The sequence below is a fragment of the Theropithecus gelada genome, chromosome 7a, assembly GCF_003255815.1.
Source record: "Theropithecus gelada isolate Dixy chromosome 7a, Tgel_1.0, whole genome shotgun sequence".
Classification (NCBI taxonomy): Eukaryota; Metazoa; Chordata; class Mammalia; order Primates; family Cercopithecidae; genus Theropithecus; species Theropithecus gelada.
Genome location: NC_037674.1, coordinates 3,562,979 through 3,585,125, shown reverse-complemented (window position 1 = coordinate 3,585,125; position 22,147 = coordinate 3,562,979). Strand labels below are relative to the sequence as shown.

The 22,147-nt window shown below is 41.8% G+C and overlaps 1 long non-coding RNA gene, 7 other non-coding genes and 1 pseudogene across 8 annotated transcripts; all 9 read left to right on the top strand.

Annotated features, from left to right (window-relative positions):
- Positions 1 to 1,034: 1,034 nt before the first annotated feature.
- On the top strand, positions 1,035 to 1,126 carry LOC112628143. Its single transcript, XR_003120321.1, has one exon. It is a non-coding gene; the product is annotated as a small nucleolar RNA SNORD116 (small nucleolar RNA).
- On the top strand, positions 1,041 to 21,250 carry LOC112627672. The gene is made up of 14 exons (XR_003120210.1): positions 1,041 to 2,100; positions 3,820 to 3,948; positions 6,051 to 6,191; positions 7,841 to 8,041; positions 9,440 to 9,557; positions 10,797 to 10,909; positions 11,212 to 11,336; positions 12,833 to 12,944; positions 15,903 to 16,006; positions 18,212 to 18,341; positions 19,526 to 19,641; positions 19,962 to 20,091; positions 21,034 to 21,139; positions 21,234 to 21,250. It is a non-coding gene; the product is annotated as an uncharacterized LOC112627672 (long non-coding RNA).
- On the top strand, positions 2,157 to 2,248 carry LOC112628150. The gene has a single exon (XR_003120327.1). It is a non-coding gene; the product is annotated as a small nucleolar RNA SNORD116 (small nucleolar RNA).
- Positions 4,015 to 4,106, top strand: LOC112628151. The gene has a single exon (XR_003120328.1). It is a non-coding gene; the product is annotated as a small nucleolar RNA SNORD116 (small nucleolar RNA).
- On the top strand, positions 6,254 to 6,345 carry LOC112628163. Its single transcript, XR_003120338.1, has one exon. It is a non-coding gene; the product is annotated as a small nucleolar RNA SNORD116 (small nucleolar RNA).
- LOC112628169 lies at positions 9,758 to 9,849 on the top strand. Its single transcript, XR_003120343.1, has one exon. It is a non-coding gene; the product is annotated as a small nucleolar RNA SNORD116 (small nucleolar RNA).
- On the top strand, positions 11,555 to 11,649 carry LOC112628171. Its single transcript, XR_003120344.1, has one exon. It is a non-coding gene; the product is annotated as a small nucleolar RNA SNORD116 (small nucleolar RNA).
- On the top strand, positions 13,633 to 13,724 carry LOC112628172. Its single transcript, XR_003120345.1, has one exon. It is a non-coding gene; the product is annotated as a small nucleolar RNA SNORD116 (small nucleolar RNA).
- Positions 18,568 to 18,651, top strand: LOC112628173 (annotated as a pseudogene).
- Positions 21,251 to 22,147: the final 897 nt, after the last annotated feature.

Genomic DNA, 22,147 nt, shown 5'->3' with positions numbered 1-22,147 from the left:
GTTCAGGAACCTCTGTGGGAGGCTTTTCCTTGGTGCATTTGAGGTGCCTGATGATGAGTGTGTAGGTTTCCATATCCTGGTGTCTTATACTCAGAAGTGTGACCCAGCAAGGTCTCTGTGCTTAAATACCTTAGTGGCTCGTGATGTTAGGTTATTTTCAAATTCCTCCTAGTTGTGTGTGACAATTCACACAAGTCTTTGTGAAATTGTCTTTGAATTATATGACAGGGCTAGTGTCCGTAGGCAAGTGATGGATAGGTTTTGGACTCCATAGCCATGTTCACAGCCAAGTGCCTTAAGATATTTGGTGTTCTCAGTCTTAGTGCCTCGGAAGCCCTGTAGGATTCAGCGTGTCTCATGCTCTTCTGAGTCCCCGAGCTGTACCCTGGAGGAAAACCATGAGGTAGAGGTTGATTTGTGATTGAGCACGTTTCTCAGTGGGAAGAGTGTCAAAGGAGCCTGGGGTGAAAGTATTTCAAGGCCAAAGGAAAATTACCCTTTGCTCAAGAAGAGGCTTTCCTTGAAACTGTCCTCATTGAAATAGCCTCATGGATTTCATCTCCTCTGATGGCCAAGAGCAGGACTTTTGATTCAGAGGTGGCAAATGAGTGGTGTTGAGAGAGTTTGTTATGCGTGGTGCTCTGTAGCTGAATGGAGCCCTCAAAATTTGTGTGTGCCTGATAGCTTCATGCCTGGTTACACCCATGCACATGTCCCAACAAGAGGGGCTGCCCGTGGGAGATACATACATGATACATCACAGTGGGATGAATGGCATGGCCCTTGCAACGTATGTACCTGCCTGCTGTTCTCAAGCACACCTGTTTTTCCTCTGAACTTTCCAGGTGGTGCGGGCATAGGAGGAAGGCCATGAAGGACAATCTTGGTCTTGGGAGATCCTTGGAATTGATAGGGAGCCCCTTGATATGTGTGGCATGGGCTCCTTCAGGTGCTAGCGGACTCCTTAGGATGGTAAGTGTCCATTACTCAAAAGCTCCAGATATTCCTCCTCCGCAGGGACAAAGACTGTGCATGGATCGATGATGACTTCCATATATACATTCCTTGGAAAGCTGAACAAAATGAGTGAAAACTCTATACCGTCATCCTCGTCGAACTGAGGTCCAGCACATTACTCCAACAGGGACTAGACAGAGAGGGCCAACATCCGTTTGTTGACATGGGTTATACCAAGGGGTCTGTTCAGGCTTAGGATGGGGTCTTTTATGGGTGAGTGGGGTCACAGGAGTGGTGGCTCTCACGCAGAGGAAATTTCTTGTTTGAAGGACTTTGTCAGTGAGCGTGGGTAACACATGCATTGTCTGTAGGACTGGATGAATGTCCATGTGGCCTAGCAAGAGTTAGCTGGCAGCCTAATCTGGTTGCCAGTTTGGTCTTGAGTCCTTGTTCTGGGTTCTCAGGTCCCCTGGAAGAAACAGATCTGTCTAGTTGGGAGGAGAATACAAGGCCACATCTTTGTCATTTGTTGGCTAAGGTTGTCCTTGGTTGAGGACATTAGAGTTTTGGTCACCGGGCATAGCCTCTGTGCCCAGTTGTATCCTGTGTCTTTGGGGGACATGTACATTGCATGAACAAGTGAGCTCCCGCTCATTGGTTCTGATACTCGAGGAGCCTCTGGCTTATCTTAAACCCAATATAGATATAGGTGAAAGCCTTTCTCATTAAGGGTCGAGGGCCCCAAGGCTTTGTGAGCATCATTGTAGGTATTGAAGCAACGATATTGAGAAGGATGCTAAACATGCTCTTTAGTGGGATGATGTGCTCTGAAGGCACCTGACCCCCAGACGAGCATCCCTGTGTCCATGCATTTCTGTGTTTATGAACAGGTGAGGCCAGAGACAGGCAGACAGCAAATGTATCGCAGCGGGCTGGATGACATGGCCCTTGGAATCTGTGCACATGCCTGCCTTTCTGATGCACGTCCGTGTTTTCTCTGCACCTCCCCAGTGGTGTTCGTGTAAAAAGCAGGCTCATGTTAGCAAGGAATGATTGTCATCTCATGTGATCCTGCGAGATGGCAGAAGTCCGGGGCCACATGGAGTGTGGGCTCCTTCGGAGGCTGATGGAACCCTCCTGAATGTAAGTGATTCCTTCCTAAAGCGTGCTGATTTTCCTCATTTGCAGGGGCAAAGACTGGATCGATGATGACCTCCATATACACATTCCTTGGAAAGCTGAACAAAATGAGTGAAAACTCTATACCGTCATCCTCGTCGAACTGAGGTCCAGCACACTGCTCCATCAGGGGCTAGAGAGAGGGACAACATTCATTTGTTGACACGGGCTGTGTCAACAGTTGGGATGGGGTCGTCTTTGGGTGAAGTGGAGTAGCTGGGCATTTTGGACTTCCGTGGCTGAGAGACAGCTTGGTTGAAGCACTTCCCTCTGTGCGGCTGTGTGTGTCCTTGATTCATACTCCTTGGCTCCTGCACTCCCCCGAGGAAGACAGTGGCTTCTGCATGGGCAGACAGCACAGTGTTGTTCCTGGCCACTTCTTTGGTTCACTTTCATCCTCATTTGGAGACGTGGGAGTTCCCATGGTGTTTGGGTAGCAGTGGGGGCAGGCAGTCCTCAGGAGGATAGCGATGCTGATTTGCTTTCTGCAGAGGAGCCCAGAGCGGGTATCTATGTTGAACTTGTATGTCCCTAGGAGGAAACCAGTCCCATCGCCCCTGAAGGGTCTTGGCAGTGGGAAGGAGAGAGGCCTGCATGTGCATTTACTGGACAGCCTTCCATGTGGGTCGTGGAGTGATGACTGTGGGCCTCTTTCAGACATTGTAGGGTGCCCACGTTTCATTTCATGATGACCTCAGAGTGCTGGGACAGGAATGTGATTGTAGGTCCACATGCTTCTGCAACTCCTCAGACTGACTTGGTCTGTGTTCAGGACCCTGTGTGAGATGCTTGTCTCCATTAGGCATTTGAGCTTATATTGGCCCAGGGTTTCTACCCATCCTAGGTTGTGCATACTTTGCCTCTGAACCGCTCAGGCACCTCAGTGCAGTCAACGTGCCTGATTGTAAGAGTGTGACTTCCCGCATCCTGGAGATCTCTACTCCTTGGTGGTCCAGGAAGGTCTCTGTGCTTAATTACCGTAGTGGCTCGTGATGTTAGGTTATTTTCTAATTTCTCCTCATGCTTCCCTGCAGTCTTCTTTGTGAAATAGTCATCTTGTTGTAGGACAGGGCTAGTGTCCACAGGCAGTGATGCATAGGTTTTAGACTGTGCGGCCATGTTCATAGGAAAGTGCCTTAAAATGTGTGGTGTTCTCAGCCACAGTGCCTTAGAAGCCCTGTGGGAGTCAGTGTGTCTGGTGCTCCTCTGGATCCCTGAGCTGCACCTGTGAGGAAGACGCTGAGGTAGCGGTTAAGTTGTTATTGAACGTTTTTCTCAATCTGAAAAGTGTTGAAGTAGCCCAGGGTGAAAAGTCTTCAAGACCAAAGGAAAATTGCCTTTTGTACTGGAAGAGTTTTTCCCCGAAACTCTCCTCATTTAAGTAGCCCTGTGGCCTTTGTCTTCTCTGATGACCAAGAGGAGGGCTTTTGAGTCAGTGGTGGCAAATGAGTGGTTTTGAGCGAGTTCTTACACTTAGGGCTCTGTAGCTTGATAGTGCCTTCAGAATTAACACATGCCTGATATCTTCGTTCCTGGGTAGACCCATACACCCATCCCAAAAGGGCAGTAGCCTGGGGGAAGTACATATGGGATACACCACAGTGAATTGAATGGCCTGGCCCTTTTGACATGTGTGCCTGCCTGCAGTTCTGAAGAAACCTGTTTCTCCTCTGCACTTCCCAGGAGTTGTGGCAATGGAAGTAAGGCCAGTGGCTACGAGGGACAGTCTTCATCTTGGAAGATCCATCGAGATGGCAGGGAGCCCCTTGACAAGTGGAATCTGGTCTCCTTTGGTGCTGGTGGATCCCACAGGTTGGTAAATGTCCATTTTCCAAAAGCCCCTGATGTTCCTTCTTTGTAGGGATAAAGACTGTGCATGGATCGATGATGACCCCAATACATGCATTCCTTGGAAAGCTGAACAAAATGAGTGAAAACTCTATACCGTCGTCCTCATCAAACTGAGGTCCAGCACATGGCTCCAGCTGGGGCTGGAGAGAAGGACAACTTCCATTTGTTGATGCAGGTAGCACTAATCCATCCATCCAGGCTTAGGATGGGGTCCACTTTGGATCATAGGGAGTCATGGGGCAGTAGGCGCTCCTGTGCTGAGGAGATTCGTTGTGTGAAGGCCTTCTCTCTGTGAGGCTGGGGCAGCATACACGCTGTCTGCAGGACTAGGGGAATGTGCAGGTGGCACAGAAGAGTTAGCCGGTAACCCGCCACTGTGTGGCCAGGTTTGTCCTTGAGTGCTGGCTCTGGGTTCCCTTGTGCCCCAGAGGTGGATAGCTCATTGTGGTTGAGAAGAGCCCAAGGCCACACCCTTGCTGTTCTTTGGCTCATTTTTCTCATGGCTGAGGACTTTTTAGTGCCCGTGGTGTTTTTGTAGCAGCAGTGGAAGTCAGTTGTGAAGAGGTTAGTGGTGCTTATTCTCTTTCTGGAGAATATCCTGTGGATTGGCTCCATGAGTGATTTGTATGTCCTCCGGAGAAACTGAATCCCACGGCCTGCGATGGTTACTCCAGGTGGGGATGAGAAGGCGCCATGCATGTATTGACTTGGTACCCTAAGACGGGGATGGTCAGCCACGTTTGCGAGTGTGTACTGCACATCACAAATGCCATGTTGGCTTTGGGGTGCTGGGAGTGGAATATGATCTGATGTCTACATGGGAGGGCCTTTCCGCAGATTGCTTTTGTTTCCTGGCAGTCTTTGTTCCGTGCCCCGTCACATGTTTTTCTCCAGGGAACATTTTATTGGAGTATATTGGGTCAATATCAGAAAAAGAAAATGTTGTGGTTATCCCAGCATTAAGTGTGGTGATATAACAGCAGTGTGGATGGTAGCTCAAGTGAACAGCAGCAAAACCAAAATATATTGGTGTATGTAAGTGGCCCTATTCTCTCCTACCTATTAAGTCTGGTGTCAATCTCTTCTTTCTGCAATAATCTCAGTGATCCAGAAACTTTTTCAGAAGGTCTTTTTTTTGATATTTCATGTCCTTGTGGTTGTACTAGTACTCCCTGCAGTGCTAAGTCTGGGCCATTCTGCTATCCTAGTGCTACTGGAGTTTCCACTGTTTTGGGGGCACTGTCTGGTCATTGTGGACACTTCTCTTGGGGCTCTTTAACAAGAAGTACGTTAGGGGTCAAGTTTGGGGCAGTGTTGACCTCCTGCCTAAGGTCAAAGGCAGTTTTCTTCCTAAATCTTATTGCAGGATTCACTGCCCAGGGGTTGTGTGACAAAATTAGGGTATCCCATGTGGACCTGTGTCCAATATCAAGGCAGTGTTGGATAATTTTCTGTATCTGCAAGGCTCCCATTGGACCCTTTATGTCCAGCAGATATTCACAGGCCAACTTTTCCCTTACACAGGGGCCCTCATTCCTGCCATGCAGAGCTTCCATGAAACCATCATTCAGGTTTTAAGTGTAAGGATTTCTCTCGAGAGTTTTAATTTGTTTCTTTAACACACCATTTTCTTTTCTATGAATTCTGCTTTCTAGCAGAAAACAGATTGTGGTTTGTAGCACAGATGAAATTGTCAGGTCATAGTCTACTTTTCTGCCCCATCTTGGATTAGTGAGCCTTTGAAATATGTTCCTTGATCACTGGCAATGGATCTTGGAATACCAGACCTTAGTTACAAGCATTGCAAACCTACAAAGGTTTGTAGTTATTTTTAACTGTGTGAAGCAATGGATGTTTGTATCTTGTCACTCATGGCTGTCAGCAAAATTTAGGTGTTACTAAATCGGACCACACCCACAAATTATAGTGCCTCTGGTTCCTTCCGTAGTAGCCTGTGGGAAGTAGGTACAGGATGCACCACAACGGAATGAATGGCATGGCCCTTGAGACCTGTGTACCTGCTTGCCTTTCTCAAGCACACCTGTTTTGCCTCTAATTCCTAGGTGGTCTGGCATGGAAGAAGGCCACAGGCTACGATGGATGATCTTTGTCTTGGGGGATTCCTGGAGATGGTGGGGAGCCCCTGAGCATGTGCGGCACATGTGGCGTGGGCTTCTTCAGAAGCTGGTGGACCCCTCAGGATGGTAAATGTCCATTTTCCAAAACCTTTTGATATTCCATCTTTGTAGGTACAAAGACTGTGCATGGATCAATGATGGCCTTTATACATGCATTCCTTTGAAAGCTGAACAAAATGAGTGAAAACTCTATACCGTCATCCTCATTGAACTGAGGTCTGGCATATTGCTCCAACAGAGGGTAGATAGAGAGGGAACACTTCCATTTGTTGACGAAGGTTACACTGAGGGGTTTGTCCAGCCTTAGGATGGGGTCCCCTTTGGGCAAAGGGAGTCGCAGGGGAGTGCGGCCTCCTGTGCACAGGAGATTCCTTGTGTGAAGGATTCCTCTCTGTGAGGGCAGGGTAGCACACATACTGTATGCAGGAGCAGGTGAATGTGCCTGTGGCACAGGAAGAGTTAGCGGGTAGCCTGTCTCTGCATGGCCAGGTTTGACTTGTCCTAGCTCTGCATTCCCTCATCCCTTAGATGAAGTCGGTTTCTTCAGAAGACTTAAATTTGTGGAATTTAGTAGAATATTATCCACATAATGTTCCCAGTGAATGCTAGGCATATCACCCAAGATGGCCAGGCTTCTGGCCATAAACCATAGTAAGCAGCAGTAGGGTGTGCATATATCCATTAGGGAGAACCTGAAAGGCCCTTTTTTGGCCCTCCAAGGTGAACGCCTGCACAAGCAAGTGAAGCACGCTATCTGCCTGTATGAGCCCCGTGTGCCTGGCCTGGCCTGTGCTCCTCACCACGTCTCCTACTTCTGTTGCCCCTTCGCCTTGCCAGGTGGAGTCTGACTGTTTTTTGCCACTGCTGCTGCCACAGGCCACCTGGAGCCCCTGCCAATTTGAGGAAAGTGGCTCTGCCTGATTTTCCTTTTTTTTTTCCTCTTTTTTCCTCCATTTCTGACTTCAGCAGGTACTTGGAGTTGCTGCTTCTGCAGCCACAGAAGACTCCCCAGTTTGGAGGACTGTGGCTGTGGGCTCCCTAAGCATCTCTCTGCAGAGACCCTCCGTTTTCCATTTTACCCACCACATCAATAACTAACACAGTGGCGGAGGAGTGCATGTCTCTTCCTATTTGTCATTACTCTTCTAAGTTGCACAGCTATACTCGGCCACTGGTCAGAATAAGAGAAAAAGCAGTGAAACCAGGAGGATCCTACAAGAAATACTCCGTTTCATTTTTGTTTGTGCATATACCTTTTCTGTTTAAATGTGGACTTCGATTTGATATGCTTCCAGTGCAGATACACATCGCATATGTAAGAAAGTATGGAGTTGCATAGAAAGAAGACTTGTCATTTTCCTGTACTGTTGGTGTTCTAATATATCTTCATGATTTTTTGCCTCTTCTGGCTTTAGAAGATACACCAACATGGTTTGCAACATAGCCTCTTCTTCTTTTGGTAAGGGACCAAATGTGCATGTCAGTGATAGGTGTTACCTTGAATTGGGGTCAGTGCTTGTGTGATTATATTCAGTGATGTCATTTTCTCTCACACTCAAGTCACAAAATATTTAACCACTTATTTTTTTTTTTTATCTCTGGAGGAATAATCCAAAAGATTGTGCTGTAAAGCTGGAACAGTTTCCAGTTATGCTAATTATTTGTATAATACTTAGTTGACTTTATCTGTGGTTTGTTGGCTTTTTTTCCTGTAGCTCGTCAAGGTTTTTCTACGAGTTCTGTTAAAGAGTCGGAAAATGGAGCCTAGAAGACATGCTTCCGTTTCCAGGATGGTTGTGTTTTCCAGAGAGGCGTAGGTAAACCATTGGCACAGCCCTGCCTCCCACAGATAATTCCGGGTGCAGTGTTTCATATCTAGACTTGGACTTCTGTCCTACATACTTCTTTGTGTGCAGGTATTTTGGGGGATAAAATTCTTGTTTTCACCTGTATAGATGTCTCGCATGTACTCTTGTGATGGTTTGATTTATCCATTGTGTTCACGTTTCAGTGAGCACGATATGGGATTTAATTTCCAATCTAAAGTCTGTGACTGCCGGCTGGGCGCAGTGACTCACGCCTGTAATCCCAGCACTTTGGGAGGCCGAGGTGGGCAGATCATGAGGTCAGGAGATCACGACCATCCTGGCCAACAGGGCAAAATCCCGTCTCTACTAAAAATACAAAATACAAAAATTAACCATGCATGGTGTTGTGCGCCTATAGTCCCAGTTACTTGGGAGACTGAGGCAAGAGAATCACCTGATCCTGGGATGTGGAGGCTGCAGCAAGTTAAGATCATGTCACTGCACTCCAACCTGGGCAACAGAGACTCTGTCTAAAAAACAAAAAAAGAAGAATATTATAATTATTTTCAACCTCATGTCTCCGTGTCACACACAGATCTATGAAGCTGTGTTCTTTTTTTTTTCCCAGAGTATTTTCTTTCTTGTCTAAATTAGCTAAATTTGATTGTTCTATTCTAAATTCACTTAATCACTACTGTTATTTTTGAAATTTTCAGTTCTGTTTTTTCACTTGGTTCTTTTTTTTAAAAAAAAAACAAACAAACTACTACTACCTCTCTGAGATTTCTACTTTTTTACTTTTTTCAATAAGCTTTATAATTATTTGCCAAAGCATTTTTACCGTGACTGTTTTTAACTTCTTCAGATAAGCACAACATTTAGTTAATCTTGAGGTTGGATTAGTTAACTGTCTTTTCTCATCCTGCGTATGATTTTCCTTCTAATTGTGATTTTTCCAGTTCTTGTTAGATGGGTAAAGTTTTAGTTTATCCTGCATTTTTTTTTTCCTTTTTAAGTTAGGGGAATCTGAATCTATTCAAATGTTTTGTTTTAGCAGGCGTGTGCCCTGTTTAGGTTTAATTTGAATGTCCTGTCCTACATTTGTAGGCCATGTTTTCATAGGCAACCTTGCTATCAGAGCTGAGGGGGCGCTGTTTTGATGACTTAGTTTATCTGATGTTGCCGGTCCTCCAACTCGTGCCTACTGGTACTTCCTGAGATAGCAAAGGGTTTTCTGTACTTCTAGATGCCGGGTATCTCTATGTAGGGGGAGGAGACTCTGGACCACAGGAATGAAGACAGCATCCTAGGTCAGGCAACTCAGTCATACGGGATAACCTGGGTCAACCAGCCAGTAGCTTCATGAAGTGTGGGAGGGGATTCTCCAGTGTAGGGAACACGGAAGCTATGCATGTGAGAAGGGCTACAGCGTGGGGATCCCCAGGCCATTTGAACGGTAAATGTCTGTGTTACACATCTTTGCTCACTTTTTCTCTATCCTTGTAGTTCATTGTGGAACCAGCACAGATTTCCATATGAAAGTTATTTTTTTTAACCTCCAAAAGTGACAGAATGGAGTGTATCATGGAAAAATCTGACATCAAAACCTCAAAATGTGATATTGGTAAGCATTTTGTCCGGAGAATACCAGCATTTCCTCTTAGGGGATCATGACACTGCAGTGACCATGTGACCCTGGCTGTGCTCATCAGCCTGGGCTGGTCATTGACTGTGATGCTGGTCTCCATGCCTCCAAAGGTGGCAGCTGTGTGCTCAGTGTCTGCCACATGTCTCGGGCTCAAGGTCCCTTTTATAAGTGTGCCTGGATCGATGATGACTTAAAAATGGATCTCATCGGAATCTGAACAAAATGAGTGACCAAATCACTTCCGTGCCACTTCTGTGAGCTGAGGTCCAGCACAGGGACCGTGCCAGACAAACACGAGGAGGGCCTTCAGTTTGGTCAGCACTGGTATCAAAACGGCCTGTGGAACTAGAAAACTAACCGGCTCATATACAGTAGAGGAAATTATTGGACAGTTACCTACCAATATGTGGTTGGGGGTGAGATGGAGACTCTTCTAGTGCTTGGCTGGTAGCATCTATGCACTGCAGTAACCAGACACTGGGGAGCCAGCACAGGAGTTACAGGATTTACAGGAAATTATTGTGCAAACCCACAAGCCATTTGGATGTTTGTGTGAGCGCTCAGAATATTCTGGTTGATGATTTGTTGCTTGATGGTAAAGAGTTTTCAGCATTCAAAGACATCATGAGTTTTTACTTCTCATTTCCTTTTAAGTGAAATAATCGCATGGAAATTAAAGAATAAATTATATGAAGTATATGAAACTTATATGAAATATAAGATATTTGTATCATATAAGATAAATATATGAAATCTTATCGTACATTTTCATTTGATTGCCAACCTAGTCACAAGGACTGAAACAGCTGTTTCTTTTTTGTTTTCCCATCAACCAAGCAAGCTATTTAACACATGGTTCAGTGCTGGTTTCCACTACATGTTGCAGCAAACATATTTAGAAGTGGTATTTCAAATTCTTGGATTTTCACATGGATTTCATTCTCTACTTTCATATGTCCTCCATGTGTGACCACTGTATTATTTAAAAGTTGTAATAAATGATTTTGAAGGGTATGTGCTGGAGGTACTTTGGGATAAATGTTTTAGAAAACATTATTTCCATACAATTTCGATCAAAGACATGAGCATAATTGTTCTTGTTATACAGATGGTCCAATGAGTGTCTAATGTGAATTCTTATAACTGCTTATAACACAATAGTTCATTAAGCAAATCTTGTTTCACAACTTTCCTAATTTCTCCTGTACTCTGTAGATTGGGTGAGATAGAATTCCATGGAATTTCATTGCCAAACCAGTGAAGTGCTAATTTTGACATTTGTACCAGCTGATGTAGCTGTGAAGAAGCACATCAATACCACTTCTAAGGTAACATTCAATTTTTAGTGAATTTATTTTTGTGAGTTATTTTTATTCTTTTAAGTACTCAAGAATTTAGGTTCACAAAGAATTGGTTAATACTAACAGTTTCAGACATTAATATTCTGATGAGCTGAGGCATCAGTCTCTTTTTTTTAAAGATTTTGTTCTTTTCTCTATTTCAAATAACATGAAATGTCCAACAGGAGTTATAAGTTAGTGTGTATTCCATATATGTTAATAGTGAAACATCCTGTCTTATGCACGGCTAAAAATTGTCCAAGATTCATATACATACTCTCTTCCAACAGGACAGCATAGACCAAGAACTGGGTTTCATATGGATGAATTTATTCTTCCTTTGAGGCAAGACAAGAAGGAAAGAAAGTATTGGGACTAATGCCATCCTCAAGGGCCAGTGGGAACTCTAATATTGGTAAGCCTTTTGTCCTGAGAATACCAACATTTCCTCTTAGGGAATCGTAACACTCTGGTAACCATGAGACTCTGGCTATGCTAGTCCACCATGGGCTGGTCATTGACTGTGATCTTGGTCTCCATGATTGAATAGTGTGGGTTGGTGTGTCCCAGTGACCAATGTGCTTAGTGTCTGCCACATATCTCAGACTCAAGGTCCCTTTTATAAATGTGCCTGGATCGATGATGACTATAAAAAAATGGATCTCATCGGAATCTGAACAAAATGAGTGACCAAATCATTTCTGTGCCACTTCTGTGAGCTGAGGTCCAGCACTGGGACCATGCCAGGCAAACATGAGGAGGGAGTGAGTTTACAGGGACTAGGGTATTGGAAAACTAACCTACCCATATATATTAGAGCAAATGAATTGTTCTCAGGTCTGTAAATATCCAACTGTGGTTTGACATAGCAAGTCTCTTTGTACTTGCTTGGCAGCATTTATGGAAACAGTTGGTAGACCCTGGGGAACCAGGACATAGTGAGACTCAAGGGACGTTATTGCACCTACCCTTGAGCCATTCACACATTTGTCTGAGCTTGCAGAATTTTCTGGTTGATGATCAGTCTCTTGAGGGTAATGAGAGGGTCAACATCCAAATCCAAAGATAATGAGATTTTACTTTTTTTTGAGATGGAGTCTCATTCCGTTGCCCAGGCTGGAGTACAGTGGCACAGTCTCGGCTCACTGCAACCTCCACCTCCTGGGTTCATGAGATTCTCCTGCCTCAGCTTCCCGAGTAGCTGGGATTACAGGTGCCCGCCACCACTCCTGCCTAATTTTTGTATTTGTAGTAGAGATGGAGTTTCACCATATTGGCCAGGCTGGTCTCGAACTCCCGACCTCGGGTGATCCACCCACCACAGCCTCCCAAAGTGTTGGGATTACAGGCGTGAACTACCATGCCCGACCTTACTTTTTATTTTCAATTAAGTGAAACAATTACATGGAAATTTTTTTAAAAAAATGGTACTCTAAGTAGACTATTCTAGTGTATTTTAATGTTCTTGCCAATTCAGCCCCTAGGATTGTATGACTTGTTTTTTCAATTTTGGTTTTTCTTATGAAAAAGCAAACCATTGTTTTTATTTGAGTACTGGATTCAACTATATGCTGCCTCAAATAAACTTAGATTATATTTCAAATTCTTTTTTACATAGATTTCATTGGCTATATTCATATATCCTCAAAGGTTTCCATTGTGTTTGAAGAGATATCCTAATTGTAATAAATGCTTTTGATTGGGGATGCCAGGGGAACTTTGAGACTAATGTCTCAGATTTAGAAAAAAAAAGTTTATATTTTATAGTGATCAAGGATGTAAGAATAATTTTGTCATTCATTGGATAGTCCAGTGAGTGTCTAGTGTGAATTCTTATATTCCCCTGTAACTAAATATTCCATTTGGCAAATTTTGTTTCATAACTTCCCTAATTTCCTCTACACTTTGTAGATTGGGTGAGATACAATTCCATGGAATTTTACCACTGAACCAGTGAAGGGCTAATTTTGTCATTTGTACCAGTTAACTAATTTGGGAGGAAACAGAACAACACACTCCTGAGGTAGTATCCAATTTTTAGTAAATTTATTTTTATTATTTTTAAAACTGTCAGTGATTTGGTTTTGTGAACAATAGGTTAATACAGTGTTAGGAATTATTCATCTGATGCGCTATCTGAAGCGTCAGTTTTCCTTAAGATTTTTTTCTTCTCTGTACTTTGGATAACATTTAAAACATTTCCAAGAGTTACAAATTAGTATGTTTTCTATGCTGATTAATAATGAAACCTTTCGTCTATACAAATTTTAAAAAATGGATGTGTGTGTGTGCGTGTGTGTGTGTGTGTGTGTGTATATATATATATATATATATATATAATCTCTTCTCACAAGATGATGCAGACCAAAACTGCATTTTACATTTTATATGGCCAAGTTTATTGTTTCCTTGTGTCGTAATATGATGGAAAGTAATGGGAATAATTCTGCTTCCTGTCCTTAGGGACCAGTAGGAATTTTCCCATGGTAAACATTTTGTCCTTAAAATACTGACATCCTGTTAAGAGATCATGACACTCCAATGACCATGGGACCCTGGCTATGCTAGTCCTCCAGGGGGCTGACCATTGACAGTGATGCTGGTCTCCATGATTAAATAGTGTGGGTCAGCATGTCCCAGGGTGACAGAAAGCTGTGTGATCAGTATCTGTCACATATCTCAGACTCAAAGTTCCTTTTTAAAATGTGCCTGGATCGATGATGACTTAAAGATTGATCTAATTTAAATCTGAACAAAATGAGTGACCAAAACACTTCTGTACCACTTCTGTGAGCTGAGGTCCAGCACAGAGACCACTCCAGTCAAACATGTTGCCTGGAATTGCAACTAGTTGGTCAGTTAGAAGTAACCACAGGGACTGGGGTATTTGAAAACCACTTGAGTGCATTTATTGGAGGAAATGAATTTTACATTTGTGTATAAAAATTCAATTGTAGGGTAAAATGGAAACTCTGAGAGTTTGGTTGGCGGCATCTCTATACCATAGAAACAGAGCCTGGGAAGCAGAACAGTGAGACCCAAGAGAAATGTTCCTGCCTATACTTGGTCTGTTCCCACATTTGCCTGAACTACTGATTGACCTTTTGAGGGTGATGAGATGGTCAGAATCCAAGGATATTATGAGTTTTTACTTCTTATTTATTTATTTATTTATTTATTTATTATTTGGGGTACATGTGCAGAACGTGCAGTTTTGTTACATTGGTATACATGTGCCATGGTGGTTTGCTACACCCATCAACCTATCATCTACATTAGGTATTTCTCCTAGTGCTGTCCCTCCCGTAGCCCCTGACCCGCTCACAGGCCCTGGTGTGTGATGTTCCCCTCCCTGTGTCCATGTGTTCTCATTGTTCAACTCCCACTTATGAGTGAGAACATGTGGTGTTTGGTTTTCTGTTCTCATGTTTGCTGTAATGATGGTTTCAGCTTCATCCATGTCCCTGCAAAGGACACGAACTCATCCTTTTTTATGGCTGCATAGTATTCCATGGTGTATATGTGTCCCATTTTCTTTATCTAGTCTATCATTGATGGACATTTGGGTTGGTTCCAAGTCTTTGCTATTGTTAATAGTGCCGCAATAAACATATGTGTGCATGTGTCTTTATAGTAGCATGATTTATAATCCTTTAGGTATATACTTAGTAATGGGATTGCTGAATCAAATGGTATTTCCACTTCTAGATCCTAGAGGAATCACCACACTGTCTTCCACAATGGTTGAACTAATTTACACTACCAACAACACTGTAAAAGTGTTCCTATTTCTCCACATCCTCTCCAGCATTTGTTGTTTCGTGACTTTTTTAATGGTCACCATTATAACTGGCATGAGATGGTGTCTCACTGTGGTTTTGATTTGCATTTCTTTAATGACCAGTGATGATGAGCCTTTTTTCATGTTTGTTGGCTGCATAAATGTCTTTTGTTTTACTTCTCATTTTCTTAAAGTGAAGCAATTTCATGTGGTATCTTCCAAGTGTATTTTAATCAGTTGCCAACCCAGCTGCTAAGATTGAACCAGTTGTTTTGTTTTTCTCTTTCTTTTTCTATTAATTTAGCAAACAATTTCATATATAGTTTGCTATCCTTCTCCATGGGGCCTGCATCTTCAGATTCAACTAACCATGGATTGAAAATATTTGACAAAAAATTGTATGGTTTTATCTGTACTGAAGATGTACAGTCTTTTTCTTTCTTTCTTTCTTTTTCTTTTTTTTTTTTTTTTTGAGACAGAGTTTTACTCTATCGCCCAGGCTGGAGTGTAGTGGCATGATCTCCAGCTCACTACAACCCCTGCCCCCTGGGTTCAAGCGATTCTTCTACCTCAGCCTCCCAAATAGCTGGGATTACCGGCGCCCACCACCATGCACGGCTAATTTTTGTGTTTTTAGTAGAGATGGGGTTTCATTTTGTTGGCCGGGCTGGTGTCAAACTCCTGACTTCAAGTGATCTGCCTGCCTCGGTCTCCCAAAGTGCTGGGATTACAAGCATGAGCCACTGTGCCCAGCCAAGTGCAGTGTTTTTCTTTGGTCATTATTCCCTAAAAAACACAGTGTAACAGCTATTTACACAGTATTTACATTGTATTCGGTATCATGAGTAATCTAGAAATGATTTCCTGCATATCAGGATGTACATAGGTTCTCTGACAATAGTGCACACTGTGTTCGCTGTGTTTAAAGAAATGTGCTAGCTATAGAATAAATAAATTTGAAGTCATTGTGCTGAGAAAGCACTGACATGGATAGAAAATATTCTATCTGTATAGAATAGACAGAATAGAATAGAATAGAAAAAATTCTATCTGTATCAGTCTGATCAAAGAAGTGAGTATAGTCTTGTCATACATACAGTCTAATGAATGTCTAAAGTTAATTCTTATAACTGCTTGTAACAATATTTCATTTGGCAAATGTTGTTTCACAACTTTCCTAACTGCCCCTGTACTTTGTAGATTGGTTGTCACAGAATTCCGTGGACTTTAACCAGTGATGCACTGATTTTGTCATTTGTACCAGCTAACTCATCTGGGAGGCAACAAAACAATATTCTCCTGAGGTAACATCCAACTTTTAGTAAATTTATTTTTGTGGTTTGTGTTTTTTTAAGTAATTGAGAATTTCATTAGATGTACAAGGAGTCACTTAATACAAATAGTATTAGGCATTCAGTATTCTTATGAGATATCTGAGCCTTCAGTTTCTTTTAACATTTTACATTTTCTTCAACTTTAAATAACATCAGAAACATCCTATAAGTGTAATAAAATTCTGATACTTTACATATAGTTACATAGTAAAGCCTCCTGTCTTATTTGAAAAATGAACATGTATACTTCTCATTCCCATGTATATAATCTCTTCCCACAGAATGAAGTGGACCAAGAACTGGGCTTCATACGGATGAATTTATTTTTTTCTCCATGTGGAGACGTGAAGGAAAAGTATAGGAAATAATTCTGCCTCCCACCCACAAGTCCCCATGGGAATTTCTCACATGTTAAAAAGCATTTTGTCCTGAAAATAACAACATTTTTTCTTAGGGAATCAGGACACTCCAATGATGGTGAGACTCTGGCTATGCCAGTCAGCCATGGGCTGGTCATTGACTGTGATGCTGGTCTCCATGATTGAATAGTGTGGGTCATTGGTGACAGATAGCTGTGTGCTCAGTGTCTGCCACGTATCTCAGATTCAAAGTCCCTTTTATAAATGTGACTGGATCATGATGACTTAAAAATGGATCTCGGAATCTGAGCAAAACGAGTGACCAAACCACTTCTGTGCCAGTTCTGTGAACTGAGGTCCAGCACAGGGACCATGCCAGGCAAACACGTGGAGAGAGTTCAGTTTGGTCAGCAGCTGGTACCAAAATGGCCTGTGGTATTGGAAAACAAACCCACTCACATAGGTTACAGCACATGAATTGTACAGAGGTCTGTATGTGTTTGTATGTATTTATATATGTTTGTGTACATATATCTTTGGGGATTATATGGCATTTCTTTCAGTGTTTGGCTGGCAGTGTCCATACTCTCATAGTAAACAGAACTACTCAAGAGTAGAGAGGACGATGGGAAACAGTTTTGCGTACCCTAGAGTCTTTTACACATTTTTTTAGGTGCTATAATCTTGTGTGTGAGGTCAGTCTCTCAGGTTCATTAGGTGGACAGTGCAAAAGGTATTATGAGTTTATATATTATTTATCTATTAAGTAAAGGAAATATTTGGAAATTGAAGAGTAGCTTTTATCTATTAAATAAAAGAATATATGGAAATTGAATGGCACTTTCTATTTGTGGAAAGTCTTAACATTTTAATTTCCTTATTTTAAATTACTAACATTTAATTTCCTTATTGACCTTATCACAAAAATTGGAATTTAAATTTTGCCTGTCACTCAAAGAGAAGCTTTTTAGACATTTGATTGAGGGATTCTAGTAGATGCTATAGTAAACATTTCTAATTGTAAAATGATTAAATTTTCAATTCATGGAGTTTTATGTGGATTTCATTGCCTGATATTCATTTTTTTTATTGTTGAGTTTCGTAGATGTTTAAAGGGAGGTCCTAGTTTTATTGTGTGATGCTAACGGAGGCTTTTGGTTGTAGAAAACTGACTTTAGTACTACCCTTGTCCAGGGAGTGAGCATAATCTTTATTCTCGGACCATGTGGGCAAGTGAAGATCTATGGTTTATTTCCTATAACCCGTCATTAGTAATTACGAAAGTAAGAAAGTTAACAAATGAAACTCTTTTAATTATGAGGGTTTCATTTGTCAACTTCTTTACTTCCTCATTGTGCTTCGCATATTGGAGGTAATACTGGAATTGCATGGAATTCCTACTGCTGCTCCACTAACCTGCTAATTTTGTCACATGTACCAGATTCCTTGTCTAGCAATGAAAACAATACACTTCAGAGGTAATACTGCAATTTTTTGTAAGTGCATTTGTCCTGGATGAGTTCTATTATTTTATTTTCGCAATTAAGATTAGAATTGGTTTTTCAAGCAGTCCGTTAATCCACATGGTGTGAGGCCCTAATAATCTGGTTAGTCATCTGAGGTTTCTGTGTCCTTTGTCCAGTATTTTTATACTTCCTCTGTTTTCAGATAACATTAGAATACCCTACTAGCGAAATAATTTAGTATATTTTATGTACTTGTGCATAGTAAACCTGTTGTATATGTACACTATTTGCATGGTTGGCAAATGTACATTTGCACTTTTTATTTTTCTATTTTTTTTCTGTTTTCAAAGGTTAATGTGGACGAAGAACTAGATTTCATGTAAAAGATTTTATTCCTTCTACTTGAGGTGTGACTTGAAGGAAAGTAATGGAAATAATTTTGCCCTCCCATTCTCAAGGGCCGGGGGAATTCTAATCTTGGTAAGCATTTTGTCCTGAAAGCACAGACATTGTTCTTCAGGAGTCATGACACTCCCATGACAGTGAGACCCTGGCTGTTCTGGTCTGCCATGAGGCTGGTCACTGGCTGTGATGCTGGTCTCTGTAATTGAATAACGTGAGTTGGCAAGTTCCCAGGTGACAGAAAGATGTGTGTTCAGTGTCTGCCACATATCTCAGACTCAAGGTCCCTTTTATAAATGTGCCTTGATCAATGATGACTTTAAAAAAATGGAAACCTTGGAAATCTGAACCAAACGAGTGACCAAGACACTTCTGTGAGCTGAGGTCCAGCACAGGGACCATACCAGGCAAACACATGGAGGGCGTTCAGTTTGGTCAGCAACTGCTACCAAGACTAACCCATCCGCGTATGTTAGAGCAGATAGATGAATTGTACAGAGGCCTGTATATCTTTGGGGATTGCATGACAATGATTTAAGTGCATGGCTGGCAGCATTCAAACCCCTAGTAATCAGGCTCGGTGGCACCAGTGTCCGAGGAGTGAGCATTGTAGAACTAGCTGTGCCAGCGCTTGAGTCATTCACACTATTTGCATAGATGCCACAGCATTCTTAATGAGGATCAGCATGTATAGGTATGTTACGTAGTCAATTAGAAAGAAATTGTCAGTCTTTGCTTATTATTTATTCTTTCACCAAAAGAAATACGTGAAAATCGAAGAGTGGGTTGTATTCATGGGATTATCTTACTACCTGCTGGAATTTGCTTGCTAACTCAGTCTCAAGTATTAGAACAGCATTTGTTTTTCTTTTTCCTGTCACTCAGGGAGCAATTTTCTAAACATTAGATGACAGATTAAATTACATGCTTCATTAAACATTTTAATGTGAAATAATGAAGTTTCTAATTCTAGGGATTTTTGGAGGATATTGTTGGCTAATAGGTATATTCCTTCATTAAGTCTTTGTATATTTTAAGAGAGATTCTAATATTAGTAATACTCAGGGGGCCTTTGGCCTTTGAGACCAAAATCTTGGAAACAGTGATTTTCTATACTCACCCTGTTCCAAGCAACAAGCAGATTTTTTAGTTATGGAGATAGTCAAGTGACTATGGCTAATTAATTACAAACTGTTGTCAGGAGTCATTCAGTTGGGAAGGTTTTGTTTCAAAACTCCTGTAATGTCCCCTGTGCCTTGCAGAACGGAAGTGATTTTGGAATTGCGTGGAATTCTCACTGCAATCCCAAAGAAATACTGATCTTGTCACTCTTACCTGTTCCGTTGCCTGGGGCAGAACAAAAGGATGTACTTCAAAGGTAACATCCAAGTTTGAATAAATTTACATTTTATGGCTTATTTTGTAATTTTTCTGTAGTCAAGTAGATAATCGGTCTTGTGAATGATCTGTTAATAACAGTGTGAGGCATTAATTATCTGGTGAATCATCCAAAGCTTTCATTATCCTTTATTTCCAATTTTTTTTCGTTCTCCCTTTTCAGTAATATGAAAAACCTCCTAGTAGAATTATGTTAGTATATTTGATATTGATATACATAACAAACCCTCCCTTCTTGTGCATGTTTGACAAATGGACATACATACTTACCATCTTCGCATATTTGTACTGTTTTCACAGAGCGACATGAACCAAGAACTGGGTTTCATATGAAATATTTTATTCTGTCCTCTTGAGATGTGACATGAAGAAAAGTGTTGAGAATATTTCTATCACCTCATCTTCAAGAATCAGTAGGAATTCTCCCATGGTAAGCATTTTGTCCTGAAAATACTGGCATTCCTCTTAGGAGGTCGTGACACTCCAATGACTTTGAGACCCTGGCCATGCTTGTGAGCCATTGGCCAGTCGTTGACTGTGATGCCAGTCTCCATAATTGGATGAATAGTGTGGGTCAGTGTACCCCAAGCTGATGGAAAGCTGTGTGCTCAGTGTCTGCCACATATCCTGGATTGACGATGACTTTAAAAAAAAAAAAAAAAGAATCTCACTGAAATCTGAAAAAAATGAGTGACCAGAGCACATCTGTGTGCTGAGGTCCAGCACACAGGACAGGCAAACATGGAGGGATGTGGATGGTCAGTGCCCATAGGGACTGGGGTATTTGAAAGCTAATCTGCTTGCGTATGTTGAAGGAAATGAATTGGACAGTTGTCTATAAATATCCCATTTTTTAATAAAACGGCTATTCCTTTGGTGCTTTGCTGGTAGCATCCATCCACTGGTAGTAAATAGACCCTGGAAAACCAGCACATATGTAGTGAGACCCCATGAGATATGATTGTGCCTACCTTAGAGCCATCCATACAGTTATCTTGGATGTGACAGTCTTTTGAGTGAGAGCAGTTTACTAAGGTCATTTAGATCATCAGTTCCAAAGATGGCGTGGGTCTTATCAATTAATTTTTTTAGGTAGAGGTAATACCTGGAAAATTAAAGAGTGATTTCTAACCATGAGAATATTTTAGAGTTTGTTTAAATTTGCTTGCTAACCCAGTCCCAAGAATTATGACCTTTTTTTCTGCCTGCATAAAGCAATATTCTAGACATTTGAGTGATTCAAGTAGATGTTGTGAGATGATTACATTTCCAGTCCTTGGAATGTTATGTGGATTTTATTAGCTAATCTTCATATTTCATCAGTGGATTTTCCTATGCATGTTAAGGGAGATCCTTGTTAATTGATATGTAGGTGGACTTTAGGGTTAACCTGAACAGGTCTTGGGAAAAGGACTTTAAACATTCTCCTGTTCTGTGGAATAAGTATACTTTTTTCTGGACATACACCTTGTCAATGAGTATGTATCATAATTGCTCATAAATTCTTATCAGGAACCATTCGATGTGGAAGATTTCTTTCTCAACTTCTCTAATTTCCCCTGTGGTTTGCAGGTTCCATGTGATACTAGAGTTGCGTGGATTTTTAATCTTTACACCAATGAAGATCAGAGGTTAACAGTGCCCTTTTTTTAAGTGTTTGTATTTGTCACTGATAACTGTAATAACTGATCTTGTTGAAAAGCGTGAGAAATGAAGATCTGATATGTCACTTTTACCAGCTTCCTCAACTGAGAAAGAATACAATGAAACATGCTGAGGTAACACCTAATTTTTGATAATTTTTTCCTGGGTTATTACTGTTTTAAGTATTTAGGAATTTAACGGGTGCTATATGGAGTCAGTTAATTCACATACTATAAGATCTTAATCTGGTGAGTCATCTGAGGCTTCTGTTTGTTCTTTTCCAGAATTTTTGTGCCTTCTCAGTCTTGCTGATGATCTTTCTGTGGGCATGAAGCATGGAGAGTGCCAGAGAGGCTGATCCTCAACAGTGTGACAGCGGAAAGTTGGGTGTGACCAAGAGGTATGCGGTGCCCAAATGCCAGTAGGTCCTCAGCAGTACCACCTGGTGAGCATCACTCTGAGAGCTGAGAGGAGGTGGGAAGCAGCTCATGGTGAGAGGGTTTAGAGGCCGCCTTTCCCTCTCTGCATGCTGCACAGTTCTTCTAGTCACATATCCCGGGACAGTACCGTACCTGTGTGTGTCCTGCCTGCATTGCTGTGACCACTTTGAGTGGAATCAGTACGGTGTAGCTCTGTGCAGCTTCTGCAAATTTCCATGCTCCCACTCTCAAGCAGGTTGAGTGCTATAAGTGATTTTTAGACCATTGTTTCTTTATTCCCTTCTTTTTGTGACTTCTTCCTCCCCAATCCATTGGGTGACCTTTGAAGGTAAAGTAATCCTGAGGTGGTTGAATTGATGGAAATGCTATGCATTGTTGTGAATGGAATGTTCACAAGGCCAA